General features: G+C 51.1%; 1 non-coding gene across 1 annotated transcript; it reads right to left on the reverse strand.

Moving 5' to 3' along the window:
* Positions 1 to 7,874: 7,874 nt before the first annotated feature.
* On the reverse strand, positions 7,875 to 7,948 carry TRNAK-CUU (transfer RNA lysine (anticodon CUU)). Its single transcript has one exon. It is a non-coding gene; the product is annotated as a tRNA-Lys (tRNA).
* Positions 7,949 to 24,097: the final 16,149 nt, after the last annotated feature.

Here is a 24,097-nt window from a genome sequence, read left to right on the forward strand (position 1 = left end):
ACGATCTTGCGGATGTTTGCCAAGTGCTGCAGGGTCACCTGCAGTGGGGAGAGAGACACGGTTAGGGGGTGATGTAGCCAAGGATGCCTCACCCAACACTGAGATGCAGCCACCTCTGGGGTGGGTTGCACAAGTCAGCAAATGAATTTGCAACAGGAAATGCACTGAAAGGCCGAAGCAGCTGCAGGAAGTGGAGAAAAAGCAGGAGCCCTGGATCCCAGCCCTGCCCCTCTCCGACTCTACTCCCTAACCTCCACTTTCCTCCCAGAGTTGGGGGGAGAACCCAAGAGTCTTGATCCCCAGCCTTGCTCACCCCCATATTTCGATATGACTCCATCCAATAGCTGCCTCCCCAAATTGCAGGGCAGCACCACAGGGCAGACCAGGAACCTGCCTGTTTGCACAGGATGGGCGACGCCAGTGCCCCAGGGTGCGGAGAGATGATGCTAAGGGAGAAGCAGGCAGCAGACAGCCTCCATGACAGAGAAGGAAGTTCTAGGGGGTGCCATGCTGCAAGGAGTGAGGGAGGTTGGCAGGGAATGGAAGGATCTTCCCTCACAGCAGGTGCGTCTGTTTCCCCACCGCAATTCCTTCCCAGCCCAACCCCAGCCCAGGCTAATCCCAGCCCAGCTACCAGGGTTAAATTTGGCCTGGATTTCCCAGCTGTTGGTGGAGGGGAATGGGGCTGGGGAGCATGAGTATCTACTCCCCCTTCCCCAGACACAGTTGCATGGGAACTGACCAAAGGAGCCTGCAGCACTGCTGCCTAGAGGAAACTGAGGCATCAGCCAGTGACAGACACATCATGGCTGTCCTCATCCTTTTTCCATATACAACCTGGCGAGGGGAAGGGGGTAAGCTCAGGGCAGTTGCACAGTTAACCTGTGGAACTCCTTGCCAGAGGATGTTGTGAAGGCCAAGACTATAACAGCGTTCAAAAAAGAACTAGATAAGATTATGGTGGATAGCTCCATCAAGGGCTATTAGCCAGGGTGGGCAGGGATGGTGCCTGTAGCCTGTTTGCCAGAAGCTGGGAATGGGCGGCAGGGGATGGATCACTTGATGATTCCCTGCTCTGTTCATTCCCTCTGGGGCACCTGGCACTGGCCACTGTCAGAAGACAGGAGGATACTGGGCTAGGTGGACTTTGCGTCTGAACCAGTCTGGCCGCTCTTATGTCTCCCTTGGCGCAGCAGTGACACCCAGTGGGCAGTCAGAGTAATGCACAGAAGGTGTTTTCCTTGGCGCAGCAGTGACAGCCAGTGGCCAATCAGGGTAACACACAGAGCATGTTTCCCTTGGCGCAGCAGTGACACCTCGTGGTCATTCAGGGTAATGCACAGAAAGCGTTTCCATTGATAGAGCAATGACACCCAGCGGTCAGGTGGTGTAATGCACAGCGTGTGTCTGCCTTCTAGGAGCAGTGACACCCACGGACCAGTCACGGTAAGGCACAGAGTGTATTTCTCACCAAGCTGGGTAATGCACAGAGCATGTTTCCCATGGAGCAGCAGTGACACCCAGTGACCAGCAGACTCTTCTCGTTTGGTGGGAGACTGAGGTGGGTAGACAAAAAAAATTGGGGGGCTGTGCCCCCCATCACCTGGCCTCTCCCATGCCTCTGCTCCTTCTCAGTTAAAGGCGAGGCTCATCTCCTCTCCCACGGGCCAGGGTTTACAGCAATACAACCTTTATTAAAATAAAATAGTGAACAGTTTACTTTCAATAAGCTAAATCTGTCCAAATTTTAGTATTAAATCCAAAGTTCTTAAAGATCCCATCAACAACCAAAACCTAAATGAAAATTTGAAACCAAAAACAATGCTTAATTTAAAACCCAAACATTAAGAAAAACTTTGTTTTTAAAAATAAAAACAGCAGGATGATAAAATAACATCAAATAAATAAGCCTGAACTCTAAAACCTCCTATAAAGGAATTGAATCCTTGAATACTGGCCAAATCTGTATAAAATATGCAGAAGTATGTCAAAACTGGTGTTGCAGGTCAGCCATTCGAATCCAGCAAATGTCAATTAAAATCTCCATTCCAACTTAAAAAACCAAAACAACCCAATAAACCAAAACAGTCACCGCCTGAAACAAACCTGCACAGAGCAAAATTAAACCTGTGCCAACATTGGAACAAATGATGTAAATGTCTAATTCTAACTTCTTGTTTCTTGCAGGAGGAAAGTGTTTTGCACCCCAGTAACCAGGCTATCACTGCAGCTTTCCTTTCACGAAATAAGATTTTTACCAAATATAAATTGCCCTCAAATTTCTCTAAGAGAAATTGAAATTGTATCTTTGCACTAATATCCCAAGTGTGCAAGTCCATCCCCTCAGAGCAGCCCCACACCCTGAGCCCAGAGGAGAATCCCAACTAGTTTGGGCATTTGTAACCCTGGGGCCTGAAGCTGATGAGAGAAAGGGAAGTGAGCCATCTTGGAGCTTTCCGATACCACCTGCTGGGAGCACAGGGAATTGACTGAGTGACGTCCTGGCTGATTTTGACCTTGTTCTCCACCAGCAGGCTCCACTGGAGAGCTCGGGAGTGACATGACCATGGGAGCACCCTATGTACATATTAAAATCTGGCATTTGGGGGCCATTGGGGTGAAATGTAGGTACTTTTGGGGTTGGGTCCCACATGCGAAGGGATGTGGACAATTTGGAGAGGGTCCAGCGGCGGGCAATAGAAATGATTAGGAGGCTGGGGCACATGACTTACGAGACCCTACAGGCCATATCCTGTATGTTAAGCTAAGGCAAGGTTAGCATATCTATATTGTGACCTTTTACTAAGAAAGCAAAGTTGACCTGTATCTTGTTACTTAAATAGATAAGTACTCACGCCTGTCTAAGACTTTTACTTAGACCAATCGACAATGGAGAATGGCATAGGGTTTTTTTTTTCAGTATTCTACCCACAGACTTAACAGGTACAACACAAGGGAACTTATGTGCATATGTACATGTCATCAACATGCACAAACATACTAGCCTGTGAAGTAAGCATACCCTAACGTTTTGTGGGTGAGGAATGAAATTTGGACATAGGAGGAAGGATTTCCGGTGCTTGTGCCCTATAAAAGAGGTAACCCACCTCACTAGAGCACTTCACTCTATCATTCTGACTTACTTCCTCCACTCTCTCTCTATGTACTAGCAGTAGGCTGTACTTGTTCTTAAACTTTAAGTTTCAAGGGAACTAGGCTAAGCTCCATTTCCGTAAGTTTTTATTCTTTGTTTATTAGGTTTTGATTTTAAGTTTAACTTAGTCAAGTAAACCCTAAGTAACAGTAGCTTTTTCTAAGCGCTGCATCTTTCACTCAAGAATTGAGAAACCTGAACTGCAAGGCTGGTTCTGTGTCTCTTACCACCAGGTTATCAAGGAAGTGTGGTAAGAGACATTAACCAAAACTTTGTTGCATATAATGCCCTATGTATCTATTGAATAGCAGTAAAGCAACTGTAACTTTGTAACTCAATTAAATTAAATAAAATGTAAGCTAATAAATTAAATTTTCATCATATTATCCAAATTAATATTATTAGTACACCCTAAATCAGGGTACATGGGACAGAGAGTTGGAGTGCAGGTGGATGAGGGCACTGGCCCTGGGAGTGCAGGCTCTAGGGTGGGGTTAGAATGAGAGGTTCAGGGTGCAGAAGAGGGGACGGGGTTAGGGCAGAGAATTGGGCTGTCAGGGCTCTGGAACAAGACCAGGAAAAAGAGAATTGAGGTGAAAGAGGGAGATCAGGCTAGAGCAGAAAGTGGTGGGGGAAAAAGAAGTTTGAGCTGTAGGTGGGAAGAAAAAACTCAACCCCCCTCTTATCAGGGCATCTAAGAACTAGATGAAAGACATCTCTCCCCCACTGCAATAGCAACTCCAGTGGGCCTGGGCTGAGGGGAGAACTCCTCTCCCCGGCAGCTCCAGCTGGTTGGGCTACAGACATCTTGCCTCCACAGATCTGGTGTTCTTGGGCTGGGACAGGGGAGGGGATCCTCTCCTCTCCATTTGGGACATGGCGGGATGAGAGATGTGACAGAGCTTTACGGGAAATCATTATTTGCCTGATTCATGTGCCAGTCCTAGTCTCTGCTGACCCAAACAAGCCATTTATCCTGCATGCTGATGCCAGTTTGGAGGGTTTGGGAGCAGTCTCATACCAGGAAGTGGAAGGCAAATGTAAATCTGTAGCCTTTGCCAGCTGAGGACTGTCTGATAGCGAAACTTGCTATCCCATCCACCAGCTGCAGTTCTTGGGCTTGAAATGGGCCATCACTGAGAACTTTGGAGACTACTTGTGTGGTGCTCAGTTTCAGGTATGGACAGAGAACAATCCACTGACTTATGTGTTAACAAGGGCTAAGCTGGATGCTGCAGGGCAGAGATGGGTGGCTACTTTTGCTAGCTGTGACTTCAGCATTCAATACCAAGGATTTGGTATAATAGGGAATGTGATTTACCAGGAGCACCAATTCTTGGTTGTGGGGAGGATGTAAGCAGGGTCAGAATGAACTCTACCCTGATATCTGTTGGTGATGTGTTGTAAAAGTCTTTTGTTGCTGATGTGCATGGTCACACCCACCCGGCATTGCATGATGGGGGTGCTTGTCCAAATGGTCATTTCGGCTGCTGTGAGATCCCCAATCTCTTTCTTATTAGGGCAGGAGTAATAAAGTGTAGTTATCCTGGTGATATGAATCAAGGACAGTAGAACGGTCCTTAACAGTTCATGCTTTTGGGAGTCACCCGAACCTACATATATCTCATTGGGCAAGGGACATGGGTTCCAAAGCATAGTGAAATAAAAAAGGTTGAAAATGAATATTTAAATTTAGTACTATGGGTCTTTTTTGAAGTTTCTAACTGCAGATTTTATTGTTTTTTTTTTCTAGTTTAAAAATAAAGCTTTTTGTAATTGTATTACAAATTCAGTTCTATGCTACAGACCTAAGATCACTAATAGTTAAGTATAAATTTTAGATGTACTTAGAGTGGGGGGTTCTGATCTCACTTACACACTGAAAGTTGTAAGCAACTTCACAGTTAGGTAAAATGCTCTCTTCCACTCTGACTGCATGGAAATTTTGTAGGTTGGACTCAGGGAATGCAGCTGGGGGACAGGACTGTTGTGGCACATACCCCATTTCTGCAACCAACATTTGCTACCTCACTCCATAATGCCACACACAGAGCGACCTTTTACCTTTCAGAACCAGAATATATCACAGAAGAGATCTAATAGCATAAGCTTAAGGTGAGGGACTGTAGCACTAACAGCAATTTTAAGAGATTCAAAAATGTCTCTGTCTTTACACACCAGGAACAGCAAAAAGGAAATCAACTACAACAACAACAGACAGGTAAACACCCATTCTTACCTCCCACATGCTTTTGGCATTTGGAACACATACCCCTTAATGGTGAGTACTTTTCAGGTGAGGGTGAAGCTGAAGGCTTAACTGAAAACAGTTTAAGAAGTGCTCCCGTCTCTGGCACTCAGCTATCCAGCTCCCAATGGGGTCCAAATCCCAAATGGAGCCCTTTTACCCTGTAGAAGCTGTAATATCCTGTGACCAGGACAGCTGCCTAGCAGACTGCGCATCTGCCTGCCAGCGTGAGAGCGCATAAGGTGCTAATCCAGATAGTGATGGCTGGGTGGCAGCGGTCATGAAAAACCAGCAGAATGGTGCAGCAAAAGTGTGCTGGGCCCATAACCCAGAGATTAATGGATCAAAGCCATCCTCTGCTACATGTGTGCTTGCTTCTTTTCCCTCAGGGCCTTCCAGCAAGGCAGTGACCAGCAGAGCACCAAGAGCCTAGGCCATGAGGCTACCTGGACTGAAGGCAAGAGGCAGGCCTGGGTATGGCGAGGGCCTCCTGTCCTGGAATGAGGCTGCAGTACTTCCTGGTCCCCTTTTCCCACCCACACTGGCAGGCAGCGTGTGCTGCGGGAGAACAGGAAGGAGGCTCTCGGGACACCAGGCAGTGCTGTGTGTGTGGCTGTCAGGGGAAAGAGCCTAGGCTCCTGGCTCAAACTGCCATTGACTGGCGTGGCTCTGCACACCGTCAGCCAGGGCAGGCCAGGCTGCGGACGTGACTCAGGCGTGAGCAGCATGGCCGCGCTTTCCTGACAAGGTGTGAGGCAGGCCAAGAGCTTTGCACAGCTTACAGGGAAGTGGGAGGGAGGCGTCTTTGAGCCGGCGTGTCTCGTCTGCTTCTCCTTTGCCACTTGGGCGGAGGCGGAGAGAGAGCGAAATGTTCCTGGCTGAAAGTTTTTGTGCTCGGCCTTGAGGATTAAACCTGAGCCTCTGGAACAGCTGCTGGGAGATGGGTTTCTGAATGACATCCAGCCCGGTCTTCGGGCCACTAGCTGAACGCACTGAGGCCAAGAGGCAGCAAAATGGGACCTTTGAGGCTCTCCGCAGGCAGGGCCAGCTTTAGGAAGTGCGGGGCCCAATTCGAACATATTCGGCGGGGCCCCGGCAGGGATGACTAAAAAAAAAACCATGTAAATAAAAGCCTTTCATTTCTTAGCAGCCGGCTCCCTGTAAAAAGTTCTGATTTAAGGGATGTGCCACAGTATGTATTTTTTGTACCAATAGGGTTACCATACATCCATATTTTTAAAAATTTCTCCCAAATGGTCTATTTAAGAACCAAAAAGCTGGACATGTCCAGGAAAATACGGATGTATGTTAACCCTACCTAAAATTCTTTTTTAAAAAGATGGGCCTGAACTAGAAATGAGCTCCGTTTCACATGTGTGGGTCCCCGCCACTCCCTGGGGGTGTGCTAGGGTGACCAGATGTCCCGATTTTATAGGGACAGTCCCGATTTGGGGGGTCTTTTGCTTATATAGGATCCTATTACCCCCCACCCTGTTCCAATTTTCACACTTGCTGTCTGGTCACCCTAAGGTGTGCACATGTGTGGGTCACAGCTGTTCACTGCCCCTCTCATTGCAGCGTGTGTGCAGGGTTACTGCCCTGGGAACTGCAGGGCACCAGTGGACATGGGGCTGGCTGGAGGCAGGGCAGGGGCTGACTGGAGGTCGGGTCTGGCTGCAAGCAGGGCAAGGCGTGCGGGGCTGGCTGCAGACAGGACAGGGGGTGCAGGACTGGCTGCAAATGTGCTGGCTGCAGGCAGGGCAGGGTGTGTGGGACTGGCTGCTGACAGGGGCTGGCAGCAGGCAGGGGGATGTGGGGTGGAGTGGGCTGGTTGGCTTCAGGCAGGGCCTCAGGGGAGTGCGCAGGGGTTGGCAGGCCTGGAGACAGAGGAGTGTGGGACTGGCTGGCTTAAGGCAGGGGAGTGCGGCAAGGGTTGACTGGAGACAGGGCACGGGGTGCGGGGCTGGTGCAGGCAGGGCAGGGGGTGCAGCAGGGGCTGGCTGTGGGCAGGGGTGCGGGTACAGGGGGTACAGCCTACCCTGTACGGTAAGTGCCCCCTCCTCCACCAAGGTAGCAGCAGCAGCCCAGGGCTCGGGGGCTATTTAAAGGGCCTGGGGCTCCCCTGCTTCCACCGCCCCAGCCCTTTGAATAGCCGCGGGAGCCCTGGGGAAGTGGCGGGGCTCCGGGGGCTGTTTAAAGGGCCGGGGCGGTAGAAGCAAGGGGAGCCCCAGACTTTTTAAATAGCCCCCAAGTCTCCAGCAGTGGGGCTCTGGTGGCAATTTAAACAGCCTGAGGCTCCAGTCCCTGCTGGGAGCCCCAGGCCATTTAAATTGCCCCCTGGGGAAGTTGGGCCACCCTAGTACAGTGCACCAGCAGGGCTTGGGTGCGGGGCCCGATTCAGGGGAATTGGTTGAATTGGCCTAAAGCCGGCCCTGCCCGCAGGAAAGCAAGGAAGTAGCACAGGCTTATCACTGTCCCTGGGTGGGCTTGAACCACCATCCTTTCAGTTAAGAGCCAAATGTGCTGACCCATTGCACCACAGAGACACAGACAGGCCAGGCTGTATGGAGCACAACAGTCAGGAATCAGCTCAGGGTCCGGTCTAGCACATGCATGCAGTGGTTAGACAAGCAACAGCAAGGAACTGGACTGGTGCGGAGTGAAAGATCTGTGGGAAGGAACCGAAAATAGTACTGGGGCTGCAGTACAGGGCTTGCATACACTTTCTTTGGCCTGTTTTGCTGGAAGAGTTAGCAGGGCAAGCTTGTTAGTCACAGGTAAGGGGGTGAGTTATGCAAATTCTGGACTCTGGGACCACAGCTGGGGTGGCACATGCACCCTCTCTGCAACCAACCTTTGTTATTTCACTCCATAACAGCACACACAAAGCAACCTTTTACCTTTCAGCACCAAAATATACTGTAGAAGAAATCTAATAGCATAACTTTAAGATGAGAAACTTCAATACTAACAACAATTCTAAAGATATTCAAAAATACCTCTGTCTTTAGACACCAGACACAAAATCAATCCGACCAAGAACAAACATCTATTCCTATTTCCCACACACTTGGGTAGGGGATTGCGTTTGGAACCCATACCCCTTAATGATGAGTCCTTTCCAGGCGAGGGGCAAGCTCTCAGGCCTCAAATGCCAGGTACAGTTACTCTCTCCTTGATCCAAACTAAACAGGAAAATACACTTGATTACTCCTGCCCCAATAACAAAGAGATGGGGGATCCCACAGCAGCTGAAATGACCATTTGGACAAGCACTCCCCTCATGCAATCTGGGGTGGGTGTAACCATGCAAATGACATCAGCCCCAAAAGGCCTTTACAACAGATCACCAACAGATGGCAGGGTAGAGTTCATACCGACCCTGCTTAAACTAGATTGTGGCAAAGATTAAAAAACACTGAATGTTAAAACTCACCAAACGCGGGTGAATCCATTCTCATTGTCGTACCCGCTTCTTAAACTCCACACCTGAACGTAGCCCTCACATGGACAACATACCCTCCTAACTCAGTGTCTGTACGTTAACCTTTTACCCCCAGTCAGGGCTATGGCAGATTCTGTATTCCTTACGCCACCCGATCTTAAACCGAACTTCGCACCCCTTGGGTAATCTGTACATTGTTCCCTGATCACCAGAAACTTCTACACCTAAATGCTGTACCGTACACCTTTTTCTTCTTTGAACGTCATCTTACTAAAATGTTGACATTTGTTCGAGATCCCGGCTCCTGTTCCCTTGCAAGGCGTGTGCCTTTGCTCCAGGTTTTAGTCTGCTAATACAGCGGGGGCAGGGTGGGGGCCGATTGAGCCAGAGGCACTTGCCTGCTGCAGACACGGATCAAAGGCTGAACCTCATCCCCCACGAGCTGAAGGCTTAATTGAAAACAGTTTAAGCAGTACTCCCGTCTCCGGCACTCAGCTACCCAGCTCCCAATGGGGTCCAAACCCCAAATAGATCCTTTTTACCCTGTAGAAGCTGTAAAAGCCTGTGACCAGGGCAGCTGCCTAGCAGCCGGCGCATATGCCTGCCAGCGTGAGAGCTCGTAAGGCACTAATCCAGATAGAGGTGGCTGGGTGGCAGGGGGAGTAAAGAGCCAGCAGAGTGGTGCAGTGGACGCGTGCTGGGCCCATAACCCAGAGGTCAATGGATCAAAGCCATTCTCTGATACACGAGCACTTGTCTCTTTTCCCTCTGGGCCTTCAAGCGATCAAAACCCTCGGCTTGCGGGCCCAGCTCTGTCTGCCATGTGCCTGGGCAGCAGCAGGACAGTCTCAAGAGAGCAGCTCCCACCCATTATCTCTTGTAGTGGAAAGGAAGTAGAATTGTGGTTGGACTTTTGCTATTTCTGTTCAGGGAGTCAGTGGCTGTGAGGCAACCCTTACTGATAATGGCAGGGGAAGAGTTCTCTCTTCTGCATTGATGCTGCAATTTTTTGTTGTGTCCTTTCTCTCCCCCTTCAATGCAGGCAGGTAGGCTTGGTGGCTTGGGGATGTGGGATGTTGACTTAAGTTGACTTAATTTTGTAGTGTAAACATGCCCTAAGTCTGAAAAGCAATGGGACTTAGGTTCTTAAGTCACTGTTGAAAAAGAAAGGACACAAGCTCCCAAATCACTTAGGCACTTTTTGAAAAATGTGACCTGCAATAAACACCAAGGGAAGGAGATATCTGTACGAGAAAAGACAAAAAGAAGTTGCCATTACATATAAAATGACAGATTTTTTTAACATGAAAATTTAAGACCCGCTCCCATGCAAGTAAAGTCCACAAGAATTTTGCCATACTCTTAAATTGTGCACGACTGAGCCTATGTAAAATATGAAGTGCCAAGTGTTTTACTTCTTCCCTCCAGTTCTCTGGATGGCAGAAAGAAGGCTGGGCTTGTGCTTAATATGGTTAGGTCACCTGGATCTAAGTTTAGGGGTCCCATGGGTAGTGCCTCTGGATCTAGGGTTAGGGGCCCCATGAGTAGCGCACCTGCAGCTAGGGTTATGGGCCCCATGGGTAGGGCCCCTGGAGCTAGGTTTGGGGGTCCCACGGGTAAGGACTCTGTAGCTAGGGTTAGATCCCCATGGGTTGGGCCCCTGGAGCTAGGGTTAGAAGCCATAGGGATGGGGCCCTTGGAGCTAGGGTTAGGGGTACTGGGGGTCAGGCCCCTGGAGCTAGGGTTAGGGGCCCACGCATATGGCATCTGGAGCTAGGGTTAGGGGACACAGGGGTAAGGCCCCTATAGCTAGGGTTAGTGGTCGCATGGGTAGGGCCTCTGGAGCTAGGGTTAGGGGCCCCACAAGAAGGGACCCTAGAGTTTGGGTTAGGGGCCCCAGGGCTGGGGCTCATGGTGCTAGGGTTAGGGGTCCTAGGGGTGGGCCCTGGACCTAGGGATAGGGGTCCTAGTGGTGGGGTGCCTGGAACTACGGTTAGGGGCCCCAGGGGTAGAGCCCATGGACCTAGGGTTAGGGGTCCCATGGGTTGGGACACTGGAGCTAGGGACAGGGGCCCCATGGGTAGGGCCCCTGGAAATTGGGTTAGTGGTTCCACGCGTAGAGCCCCTGTAGCTAGCATTAGCGGGCGCATGGCTAAGGCCCTTGGGGATTGGATTTGGGGCCCCAGGGACTTGGCTCTTGAGCTAGGGTTAGTGTTCGCGTGGGTGGGGCCCCTGGAGCTAGTGTTTGGGTTTCCAGGGGGTGGGGTCTCTGGAGCTAGGGCTAAGGACCCCACGGGTAGGGCCTCTTTAGCTAAGGTAAGGGCCCTACGGGCAGGGTGCCTGGAGCAAGTGTTAGGGACCCCACGGGTAGGGCCCTTGGAACTAGGGTTAGGAGCCCCAGGTATGGGGCCCCTGGAGCTAGGGTTAGGGGATGCAGGGGTCGGGTCCCTGGAGCTTGGGTTAGGGGCCCCACGGAGAGGGCCCCTGAAGATAGGGTTAGTGGCGCAAGGGGTAGGGCCCCTGGATCTTTGGTAACGGACCCAAGGGGTAGGGCCCCGGAAGCTAATGTTAGGGTCCCATAGGTAGGGCCATTGGAACTAGGATTATGATTCCCACATGTAGGGCCCCTGGAGCTAGGGTTAGGTTTCCCAGGGGTAGGGCCTCTGGACCTAGTGTTAGGGGCACCACGAGGACGGCCCCTGGAGCTAGGGTAAGGTCCCACGGGTAGAGCCCTTGGAGCTAGGGTTAGGGGAACCACGGGTAGGGCCCCTGGAGCTAGGGGAAGAAGCCCCACGAGTAGGGCCCCTAGAGCTGGGTTAGGGAAACCAGGGATGGGGCCCCTGGAGGTAGGGTTAGGGCCTCAAGGGTTAGAGCCCCTGGAGTTTCCATTAGGGGTCCCATGGGTAGGATCCTTGGAGCTAGGGTTAGGAGCCCTAGCAGTAGATCCTCTGGAGCTGGGGATATGAGCCTCAGTGGTAGGGCCCCTGGAGCTAGGGTTAGGGGTCTCACAGGTAAGGCCTCTGGAACTAGGGTTAGGGGCCCACAGGTAGGGCCCCGGTAGCTAGGGTTAGGGGCCCCAGGGGTAGAGCCCTGTAGCTGGGTTGAGAGGTTTATTTAAAATAGACATACATCTTTTAAGATCTGCTTCAGAAATGCTAATGTTGATATAAGCAAAAGTCTTCATAGTGTTCCCCTGGTCATCTTTCCTGATAACAATTTCCGCATCTGTAACATTTCCAAACTTGCTGAATCTTTCCTGCAGTTCAGCCTCAGATACTGTATGGCCAAGTCCTCCAACATATAAACGTTTTAAAACTTGTTTTTTCTCCATAATAAAAAGTCAGACTGTTTCATTTAGGACGTATGTTTTATCCTTCGCACATGTCCAGCCAGGAAAGGGTAGGGCCTCTGGAACTAGGGTTACGATCCCAATGGGTAGGGCCCCTGGAGCTATAGTTTGGGGCCCTACGAGCAGGGTCCCTAAAGCTAGGGTTAGGGGCCCCAGGGATGGGGCACCTGGAGCTAAGTTTAGGGGCACCATGGGTATGACCCCTGCAGCTAGGGTTAGGGCCTTAAGAGGTAGGACCCCTGGAGTTTGGGTTAGGGGTCCCACGTGAAGGGCCTCTGGAGATAGCATTAGTGGCCTGACTGGTAGGGCCCCTGCAGCTAAGGGTAGGGGCCCCAGGTTGAAGGGCCCCTGCACCTAGGGATAGGGGCCCTACGGGTAAGGCCCCTGGAGTTAGGGTTAGGGGCCGCACAGTTAGGGCCTCTGGAGCTATGGTTAGGGGCTTCACGTGTAAGGCCCCTGGAGCTAGGTTTACGGGCCCCATGGGTAGGGCCCCTGAGCTAGGGTTAGTGGCCCCAGGTATGGGGCACTTGGAGTTACTGTTAGGGGCTCCACGGATGGGACCCCTGGATTTAGGATTAGGGACCCCATGGGTATGGCCCCTGGAGCTAGCGTTAGGGGCCCCAGGGGTAGTGCACCTGGAGCTAGGGTTAGGGGTCCCACAGGTAGGGACTCTGGAGCTAGTGTTAGGGGCCCCCCGTGTAGGGCCTCTGGAGCTATGGTTTGGGACCCCTTGGGCAGTGTCCCTATAGCTAGGGTTAGGTGCCCCAGGGATGTGGCCCATGGAGCAAAGGTTAGGGGTCCCAGGGGTGGGGCCCCTGGAGCTAGGGTTAGAGATCTCACGCTTAAGGCCTCTGGAGCTAGGATTAGGGGCCCACTCGTAGGGCCCCTGAAACAAGGGCTATGGGCCCCACGGGTTGGGCACCTGGAGCTATTGTTCGGGGCCCCAGGGATGGAGCCTCTGGGGCTAGGGTTAGGGGCCCATGGGTATGGCAACTGGAGCTAGAGTAAGGGGCACAGGGGTAGGGCCCCAGGAGCCAGGGTTAGGGGCCCCACGGGTAGGGACCCTAGTGGAGTAGGGACTATCTGTGTGGGAGATGGGAGAGCAGGGGGTGACGTAAGGTGAGGGACAGGACCTAAGCCTGTAACTCCAGCTAGGCAGCGGGGAGGGGTCAGCACCTTTGCCTGGGAAGCTGGACACAGGAAGGGGCTGGCTGGAGGGAGTTAGTTCAGTTTTGGTTTGGAGCTGGGTTATTGGAATTCAGGGATTCCCAAACTGGGAACTAAGCTTTCTGAACCCCCAGAAGGACTCGATCGAGAGGTCCTGGTTGTGCCCAAAAGCTCTGCTGTATCCTTCGTTCCTGTTGGCCAAAAAAACCTTTTGTTTTACTGGCTGGCTGAGTCACTGTGTGTCCCAGGAAGAGGGGTGCAGGACCGGATTCCCCCACACTGCGTGACATAAATATCTGTGCCCCCCACTAACCCCCTAAGCCCCTCTGGGACCCCTGCAGCCTGGACGTAGGTATCTGTGCCCCCCACGAACCCCCTAAGCCTCCCAGGGACCCCTTCAGCCTGCATGTAGGTGGAACCCTTCTGCCAGGCTGAATTGATAGCAGCAAGGACTGGGTTCAATACATAGGGGTCCCTTCCCTACTACGTAATGCAAACCAGCTCGAGCCCCCACCCAGTGACATGGGAAAATTTTACATATGCACCCCTAGGTGCCTCAAAGAGGCGATACTTCCCCTCTCGCAAGCATAGAGTCTGGGTGTAGCAGAAAATGTTTAATAACGTGAGATAAACAACATAGCATTAAATTGGGAAAACACCTCAATTAGGCCGTGTCCTTTTCCCTGGGCTCTTGAGTCTAGCAATCCCCAAATCACTCCAAGACTCCAAAGTCCAATACCTCAAATGTTTCAAGAGTCCAGCAACCCCAAAATCACCCACAGGTGCGCAACCCCAGAGTTCAAGAGTCTATCTGCAGGGTTTTTCCCCCCTGCCAGCCTGGGTAGAAAGGAGCACTTTACGTGGTCCACTGCTGACTGCCCTGCCTCTCTGTGGGATTCTGCTTCCACCTTCCCCATGAACTGCTCAGCTCAGTCCACCAGCTACTCTGTGCTGCCAGCCGACCGGTGATCTGCTCCAGCTGTCCTAAAAAACTACTCAGCTCACCTCACTCCATCGGCTATTCCAACCATCCCACAAACTGCTTCTCTCTGTCAGCTGCTCTGCTCCACAACATAACTTCAGACTCCCTTACTGGCTAACAAAGCTCTTTAGTGATTTCAGCTCAAGAACCTAAAACTTCAATTGTTAAAAGAATCAAATTTCAGCTTTACTCTTCAACTGCTAAAAGAGAAAAAAGTGCAATTCATGTTTTTGGTTCATCCAAGGAGCTCACTCCCTTGTCTAGCGAGTGCCACTCAATCGATGGTGAGAATCCCTGTCTCAAAGCAGTTTCACAGTTCCTCATCCACACAATCAGGGTGACAACACTCCACATCTCATGCCCCAACAACAAATAAACCGGGGATACCACAGCTGCCAAAGCAGCCATCCCAGGCTGTCGTTGCCGTGTCAGGAGGGTTGGGTGTGCCTATGCAAACACGATCAGCCCCTGAAATTCTTTTCTACACTCTCCATAATTCACCACCAGATGTCAAGGTAGAGTTCATCCTGCTTCTGCTTACATAGGAATCTGTGCTCCCCACAACCCCCTAATCCCACCGGGACCCATCTAGCCTGGATAAAGGTATCTGTGCTCCCCACAAACCTCTAAGCCCCCCAGGGAACCTGCAAGCCCAGATGTAGGCATCTGTATGCCCCACAAACCCCCTAATACCCACAGGACCCCTCCAGCCTGTAGGTAGGTATCTGTGACCCCCAGAGCCACACAAAGACCCTCAGGACCCCTACAGCATGGATGTTTGTATCTGTGACCCCCACAAAGTGCCTAAGCTACCCAGGGACCCCTACAATCGGGATGTAGGTATCTGTTCCCCCCAAAACACCTAATCCCCCCCGAGACCCCTCCAGCCTAGACATAGGTATCTCAGACCCCACAACCCTCCTAAGACCCCTGAAACCCCTCCAGCCTAGACGCAGGTATCTGTGCCCCTCACAAACCCCCTAGGCCACGATGGGACCCCTCCAGCCTCGACATAGTTATCTGAGCTCCCCCCACCCCCCCTAAGGCCCCCAGGACCCCTCTTGCCTGGATGAAGGTATCTGTGCCCCCCACAAACCCCTAAGCCACACCAACATCCCTATAGCCTGGAAGTAGGTATCTGTGCACCCTCACAAACCCACTGATCCTCCCAGCGACCCTACAGCATGGACATAGGTATCTGTACCCCAAAATGCCCCAAAGCAACCCTGGAACCCCTACAGCCTCGAAATAGGTATCTGTGCCCCCCCACAACTCTCAAATACCCCACAACCCCTCCAGCCTGGAAGTAGATATTTGTGACCTCCAGGAACCCCCTAAGCCCTCACCAGTGCTTCTCCAGCCTGGACATAGGTATCTCTGCCTCCCACAAGCCCCCTAAGACCCACAGGTCCCCCATCAGCCTGGTTGTAGCTATGTGTATGCCACACAAACCCCCTAAGCTCCCCAGGGCCCCCTCCAACCAGGACATAGGTATCTGCACAACCACAACTCTTTAAGTCCCCCAGGGATCCCTCCAGACCATGCATAGGTTTCTGTGCCCCTCACCAACTCCCTAAACCCCCAGGGACCACTACAGCTTGGACGTATGTGTCTGTGCTCACCACAACCCCCTAAGCCATCCAGGGACCTCTCCAGCCCGGATGTAGATATTTGTGTCCCCTATGAAGTCCCTAATCCCCACCGGAATCCCTCCAGCCTAGACGTAGCTATCTGTGCCCCTCACTACCCCTAAGCCCCAGCAGGGATCTCTACAGCCTCTACGTAGGTGTGATGCTCTGTGCATTACCCAGCGTGGCCACACGGTGTCACTGTTGCTCCATGTGGGAAATGCTCTGGGCATTACTGTGATGGAGTAGGGACTGTCTGTGTGGGGGATGGGAGAGCAGGGGGTGACTTTAGGACCGGACACGTGCTCAGCCTGTAACGTGAGCTAGGCAGGGGGGAGGGGTCAGCACCTTTGCCAGGGAAGCTGGACACAGGAAGGGGCCGGCTGGAGGGAGTTAGTTCAGTTTCGGTTTTGGTCTAGGTGGTTGGAATTCAGGGAATCCGAAACTGGGAGTTAAGTTTCCTGAACCTCCAGAAGGACTCGATTGAGGGGTCCTGCTTGTGCCTCCAAACTCTGCTGTATCCTTCACTCCTGCTGTCCAATAAACCTTCTGTTTTACTGGCTGGCTGAGAGTCACCTTGTGTCCCAGGAAGAGGGGTGCAGGACCGGACTCCCCCACACTCCGTGACAGACCCTAAGCCCCTCCGAGACCCCTGCAGCCTGGACGTAGGTATCTGTGCCTCCCACCAAACACCTAAGACCCCTGTAGACCCCTCCATCCTGAGCTTAGGTATCTGTGCCCCCTCACAAGCCCCCTAAGCCCCCCAGGGACCTATACAGCCAGAACATTGTTATCTGTGCTCCATATAGACTCCATAAGCCCCCCAGGACACTCCAGTGTGCACGTAGGTATATGTGCCCCTCAGAAACCCCCTAACCGCCCAGGAAACCCTACAGCCTGGATGTAGGTATTTGTACCCCCACAACCCCCCTATCCCCCCGCCAGGACATCTACAATCTGGATGTAGATATCTGTGCCCCTCACAAAACCTCTAATCGCCCCTGGGACCCATACAGCCTGGACATACGTATCTGTGCCCATTCGAACCCCTAAGACCCCCTGGTACCCCTACAGCCGGGACACAGGTATCCTGGGCCCCCAAAAATCCCCTAAGACTCCCAGGATGCCTCCAGCCTGGACGTAGGTATCTATGCCCCCCATGAACCCCCTAAACCCCACTGGGACCCCTAGATCCTGGAGATTGGTATCTGTGTCCCCCCAAAAACTCTCTAAGCCCCCCAGGGACCCCTACGGCCTGGACGTAGTTATCTGTGCACCTCAAGGCCCCTAAGATCCCTCAGACCCCTACAGCCTGGATGTAGGTGTGACGGTGCTCCCTGTGGGAGCCAGCTGAGGTCACTTAATCAGGGTGAACTGCAAACAAAACAGGGCAGACAAATCCCAAATGCTGGTGGTGATTTCAATACTTAGATTTACCAAGCCAGCACAAAGCAGCTTCTGTAGGACCTCACTGGTTACTTAGAAGTTTAAGCCACACAGTTCCCTTAAAGTACCCAGCCTCAGGCCTCCGTCCAGACACACCTGTCAGATATGATGATGATTCCTGAAAATCTTACTTCATCATATAAAAGGAAAGATTCTTCCAATCCCAAAGGGTCAGCCACATACTCAGGATCTATTACAACTTAGATCTTAGCTAAAATACATGCTATAGCCAATTCTTATTAAGTAAGCTAAAATGTATTAGAAAAGAAAAGAGAGAGAATGTTGATTAAAAGATTAATAGACATATAGACTTGAATTCAGTTCTTGAGGTTCAGATACATAGTAGAGGTGAGCTTGTAGTAGCCAAAAGTCCTTTTTGAAATAGTCCATAGGTTATAGTCCAATTTCCATATTCAGGGTGGCTCCAGTCAATGACTGGGGATCACAATCCTTGTGGCTTAAGGTTTCCCCGTCTTGAAACCCAAAGCAGATATGAGATGAAGAAGGATTGTGTCCCAGGCTTCTTATACATTTCCAGCAGCCTTTCGGCGTGAGAAAACAATAGGCTTAGCTCTCCTTCCAAACATCCTGGCAATTAGTACAGGGTAATTTATTCATTAAACAGTTCAAATAGAGGTTACCACAACCTTCAAAGAGACACATAGACAATAATATTATTTCACTCAAGTACCATCATAAATGTTAATATTCCTTTTTTGCTCTTTGAATTAAAATTATAGCAACAGACAAGACTTGTTTGCTTACATCACAAGACCTGAGCAAAAATCTCCCCTTCTACTTCTAACAATGCAGACTTGCATTTCAAAGCTCTGTTCCTTTACATATCTTGTTAACCAGTTCTTAAGGTTCACCCATGGGTCAGGTCAATCGGTGAGGTGAGTTAATTAACTCTTTCTGGCCCTGTCACCTTTCAATGAGATATTAGATTATACTTATAATGTCACAGTGGTGGTGAGTCGACTGCTGCAGCTCCCCGTAGACTCTGCCTGCATCTCTCACCAAGCTGGAGTACAGCAGTCAAGGGGAGAGCACTCGATGTGTTGCATCTATACTAGACGTGATATATCGACCCCGCTGGATCGATCGCTGCCCACCGATTTGGCAGGTGGTATAGACATACCCCGAATATCTGGTGATCAGAGCTGGACCCCGGAGGGGGACACATTGAAGGAACTCAGGGGTTAAGGTGCCTCTATTGTCAACTGTCAGGGCTGCTGTGGCTCAGAGGAGGGTGCTTGACTACCTGGCAGGCTTAGGTGCCGCAAACCTGGGAGGCGGGAGAAGTGAAGCGGTCACGGTGTGCTTGGGGTGCTCGTGCTCGGAGCAGGGGTGAGCTGGGGCGAGGGGGGGAGCTGCAGGGCAGAGCGGGGGAGTTGCCACAAGAGGGGCGCCTCAGGGTGGAGGGGGGAGCTGCCACGGGTGGGGCGCCTTAGGGCGGGGGCGCGGGGGAGGAGGGCGCAAGGTGGAAGTTTCGCCTACGGCATGAAACATCCTTGCACGGGCCCTGCCCCATGCCCTGCCTGCAGCCAGCCCTGCACCCCCTGCCCTGCCCTGCCTGCAGCCAGCCTCTGTCTCCATCCAGCCCTGCACCTTCTGCCCTGCCCGCACCAGCCGCATCCTCCCTGCCCTGCTTGCAGCCAGCCCCACAGCCAGCCCCTGACACACCCCCTGCCCTGTCTCCAGCCAACTCCTGCCTCTCCCCCCTGTGGCCCTGCCCAAAGCCAGCCAGCCCCCACACACCCCCAGCCTGCACCAGTCCTGCACCCCCTGTCTGCAGCCAGCCCCGCACCCCCTACCCTGTCTCCAGCCAACCCCTGATGGACCCCCCAGCCTGAAGCCAGCCAGCCCCGCATCCCTTGCCCTGCCTGCAGCCAGAGCCTACCTCCAGCCAACTCCATGTCCACTGATGCCCTGCAGTAACCATGCACATCTGCTTCAATGAAGGGGGCAGGGAGCAGCTGGGACCCACACATGTGCACACTCTTGGGTGACCAGACAGCAAATGTGAAAAATCGGGACTGGGGTGGGGGTAATAGAATCCTAGATAAGAAAAAGACCCCAAAATTTGGACTGTCCCTATAAAATCGGGACATCATGACACCTTAGCACACCCCCAGGACTCCTGAGTTCCATTGCTGGGTTTCCTATTGGTTCCACTGCTGGTTGTTTTCCTTTTCCTGGGGGGACTTTCGGCAAGTTGCTCCCCACTCTCGGGCTCTGTCCCCAGCAGTCAAATGGGGATTTCATACTTTCCCGCTATTGGAAAGTGCTGGGAGAATCCCCCAGCAAAAGCTGCTCTGACAGTGCTAAGCAGCATCTGACCATTCAAGGTCAGAGCTCGGTACCTGGGAGGAGTGTTTGGCTCTGGGGTTTCACTTCAGCCCAGTCTAGAGAGAGGGGCCCAACCATGGAGTTTGGCTCAAGAAGACCAAGTGTCCAATTTGTTAAGGGCGTTTTGAATTCCAACCCTGTGCTCCTAAGTGCTTGGTGTCAGTTGCAAATTTTAGAAGCATGCTCTGAACTGCATTTTCCAAATCATTCATGAAAATATTGAATAGTATCGGACCGCGGACTGATCCCTGCCGGACCCACTAGGTACACTCTCTCCGTTGGACAGCCAAACATGGAGAAGGGCTCCTGGAGTCTGGGCTTTCAACCAGCTCTGCACCAACATTGCACTGATTACAGCTGGACTGCATTTCCCTCGTTTGCTTGTGAGAATGTCCTACGGGACTGTGTCAAAAGCCTTAGCAACCCCAAGCTTAGATCCCATCTACTGTTTACCCACCTCCACCAGGCCCAAAACCCTGCCAAAGAAGGAAAGAGGATTGGTTTGGAATGATTTGTTCTTGACAAATCCATGCTCACTAGTCCTAAGAACCAAACTATTCTGTAGGTGCTGCTGACAAACTGAGTGCTTAAGAATGTATTGCAGGATCTCTCCAGCAATGGCAGTGAGGCTAGCTAGTCTGTAAGTCTCAGGGGTCTCTTTGTTCCCCTTTTAGAGAAAGATCCTGTCTTGTTCATGGATGGGAAGAGGTTCTTTTTCAGGGATCTCAGACGAGAACTGGGGCACAGCACCTGGTTTGTCAAGGCCACAAAAAAGGAGGCAGGAACCTCTTCTCTCCTGCTGGCAAAGAACCCCAGGTACCTGAAAGACAGGGACTCACATCCCTGAATGGGCTTTTAAAAAGGCACTGGTTAAAGATTGGCCCCTACCATTTCTTGCTTCCATAGACTAGACATTTTAGCAAACTTTAGAATTCCTTGGAGCTAAACACTGTGAAACTCCCCTTTCTCCTTCACAGAGGGCTTTAACGCCCCTTATCTCACTCAGGCTCACAACTGCCCGGAGTTTGAGAACTGTCCCTGTTCCCATTGGACTGATGGGAGGAGCCTGAGGTGCAGAGAAGGGAAGTGACCTACCCAAGCGCCTACACAGTAAGGTGGTGGCAGAGCCAGAAAGAGAAGCCACCAGTCCTGACTCCTGTTCTAACAGACAATAACCCCCCCAGAGGCAGGGATAGAGCTCAGGAATTGAGATGGTGGGGAAATTTCATTGAATCCATTTCTGTCAGAAAATCCCATTCAGGCTAATCCGGTTTGTTTCTCAAAATCATAACAAGTGGGATGAAAGTTCTTTGCAAAAATATTGTATTGCAAAACAAAAGCATCTCCTGTTTGTCAGAGTGTGTTAAATTGTCTCCTCGCACACAAAGAGGAGACACTTAGATCTCAAACATTAGATAAGATGCTTCAGTCTGAGCTAAGTCATTGCTGCTCTTAACAATTTCAAAATAAAAAAATGCAAAAAAAATAGACTATTTCAGCTATTCTATTACGTGTTAATCTGCTCTGAGTAAACGTGATAGGACACCTCATATTATGCCCTACTCCTAGTGACACTCTCCAATGGATCCCCATCCTCCACCCACCCTCGGGTAGGTAAGAGTGGATCATTATTATTTCTACTTGAAAGAGGGAGAAGCTAAGGCTGAGAAAGGAGAATTGACTTGTTTTAGGTCACACAGCCAGTCAGAGGCAGAGTTGGGAATAGGACCCAAGAGCCCTGATTTTCAAACTACCCATTGGATCTTGAATTTCAGACACTGAATGACCTGAATAAAGTGCTCTCAGATGAGCTCCAGACCAACAACAGTGACAGTAACTATTCAGCAAGTATTTGAGGAGAACTGCAATGTTAGAGAGAATCATGAATTGCTCAGAGACAACTAATGCAGAGAAGCGGCAAAATTCATCAAACATAGAACTGGTTTTGACTTATAAAGAGAAAAACAAGGACCTGAGTCTCCTCCCTGTCAATAACCCCCGGCTCAGCCAATCAGGGTAGAGACTGAGGATGGGAGGCTGAGGGATCTCACCAGAGAGCCCAAAGGATGGCCCAGGTCACCAGTGGGGATCACTTCCCGAGCAATAGTTCAGCCTCACATTTTTGGGTAGACCTCCCACAGTGAGAACTGCAGAGCACTGCCCTGCAAAAAACTAAAAAAACCACACACACACTCTCTCTCTCCCCCTCCCTCCTGGTGTTGGGAGGGGAACAGGTAAAAGGACAAAGGAAACAAGAGAAGAGAAAGGAGGGAGGGAGCGATGGAGGAAGAGGTGAAACAAAAAGGACAAACCCTAATGTCCCCAGTGATTCTAAGGGACAAAATCCCAGGTGCAGAATAAAATTCTGCCTCCTTAAGCTCGTGTTTTCCATGCCTCGAATTCACCTGTCACCAGATGGATCAGACTGAACAGCTTTCAAACCTCCAGGAGGCTCTTACCTTCTAAACAGGGACGGCTGTTTTCTAGTAAAATCACTACAAGGGAAGGAGAAACCTCGAAAGAGGTTCCTCCTGGTGCTCACGTCCGTGAACCCGAATACTCTCTCAGTCCTCAAAGAGAGACCTGGAGAAGGAGACTTGCTGAAGCAAAGCCACAGGGGTCTCTGAGGTTTCCCTGGCCCCTCACCCCTGTCCTGCCTTGCTGATGTCAGCATCTCTCTGTGAGGTCACCACCTCCCCACCACCTTGGACCAATAAGTCTTAGGTCCTGCAAAAGGCCTTTGTGATGTCACTGCCACATCCCTCCTTTGCTGTGCCAATGTCCTGCCCCTGGCCTGGACCTTTGGAGGTTTGAGCTACTCCCTGTGGATCACTCCACTCAAGGAGCGTTCATTCTAGTCAGCAAGCCGGCTAGACAGGAAAACATCAGACGCTGCTCCCAATGCTACACTCAGTTTTTCAGAAATTAGTCGACTTTCTGGCCAGAAGAGACCATTAGATCATCTAATCTGACCCCCTGCATGTCACAGGCCTCCTGTATGACACAACAGCTACTTTGGGGACAAACACATTCAAGAAAGGCATCTAGTCTTCATTAAATGACATCAAGAGATGAAGAATCCACCCCTTTCCTTGGTAGCTTGTTCCTGTGGTGAATCATCCTCGCTGTTGACTATTTGTGCCTTAGTTGTAATAGGAATTTGTCTCTTTTCAACTTCCAATCATTGGGTCTTGTTATGCCTTTTTCTGCTAGATTCAAGAGCCCTTTAATAACCAATCCTTTCTCTCCATTAAGGCACTTCAACACTTCAGCGAAGTCACCGTTCAATCTTCTTTTCATAAGCTAAACAGGTTGAGCTCTTTCACTACTCACTAGAAGGTATTTTTCTCCAGCCCTCAGAACATTTGGTAGCTCTTTGCTGCCCTAGCTCAAATTTCACAACATCTTTTTCAAATGAGGACACCAAAACTGAAAGCTATTCCAATATCAGTCTCACTGATGCCATGTCACCTCCTGTGACGTTATTGACATAATCTGTAACTGTGCAGATCACTGTTGCGACCACTGTTCTATATTTGCAGCCAATACTGTAGAAAGGTTGTCATGTAAGGGGTCTATGGAGAGGTTCTGATTGGCTGATTATAATGATGCTATCTCTAGATGTGTATCATTTTTGTAGTTGATGTTATGAATATTGGCTCTATGCTGCCCATATTTCAAACTTGTGCCATAATGGGGGACAAAACAGCTACCTTGTTAGAAGTGGCTTTGCCAATAGATGGAACCTGGGATTTAAACTCCCAATGATCGCACTGTGTTTGGGATCCATTTGAATTCCTCTCCCAGGTCTTTGACACTTTCATCTCCACTCATAGCGACTCTGATAGAGGATTAAAGAAGTCAAAGCATCATCTCCAAGCACAGACAACGGAGAATGCTTCATCACATGACACTTTGAGAAGTGGATGGATAGAACGTGATGAAGATAAACTCTGCCTGGCTCAGACAAAAGATAACAGTTGTGCAGTGATGAGGAAGGAGGGAATCTCTGAGTCACCCATCCACGGTCGTGTCTTCACAGTGCTCCCAAGCTGGAGAGTGAAGAACCCCCTCGGTCCCACCGTGAGACTGAGGAACAGGAGGCCTGTCACCCCCATTCCTGCCGTCCTGCATTCCTGGTGTCCAGCATCCCAGAGGGCCTCCGTGCCAGCAACGAAACCCAACCGTCGTCTGGACTCCCCAGTGCTCCTCCTCAACGGCTCTAAATCAGCGGGAGAGTGGAAGGTCCTGGGCGTTGCGCCGGCACCTGGGATCCACTGCACCTGAACAGTGGGGAAAGGTTTCTGTGCTGGGGCATTGTTTAGT

Source organism: Gopherus flavomarginatus, chromosome 3 (genome assembly GCF_025201925.1).
Source record: "Gopherus flavomarginatus isolate rGopFla2 chromosome 3, rGopFla2.mat.asm, whole genome shotgun sequence".
Taxonomy (NCBI): Eukaryota; Metazoa; Chordata; order Testudines; family Testudinidae; genus Gopherus; species Gopherus flavomarginatus.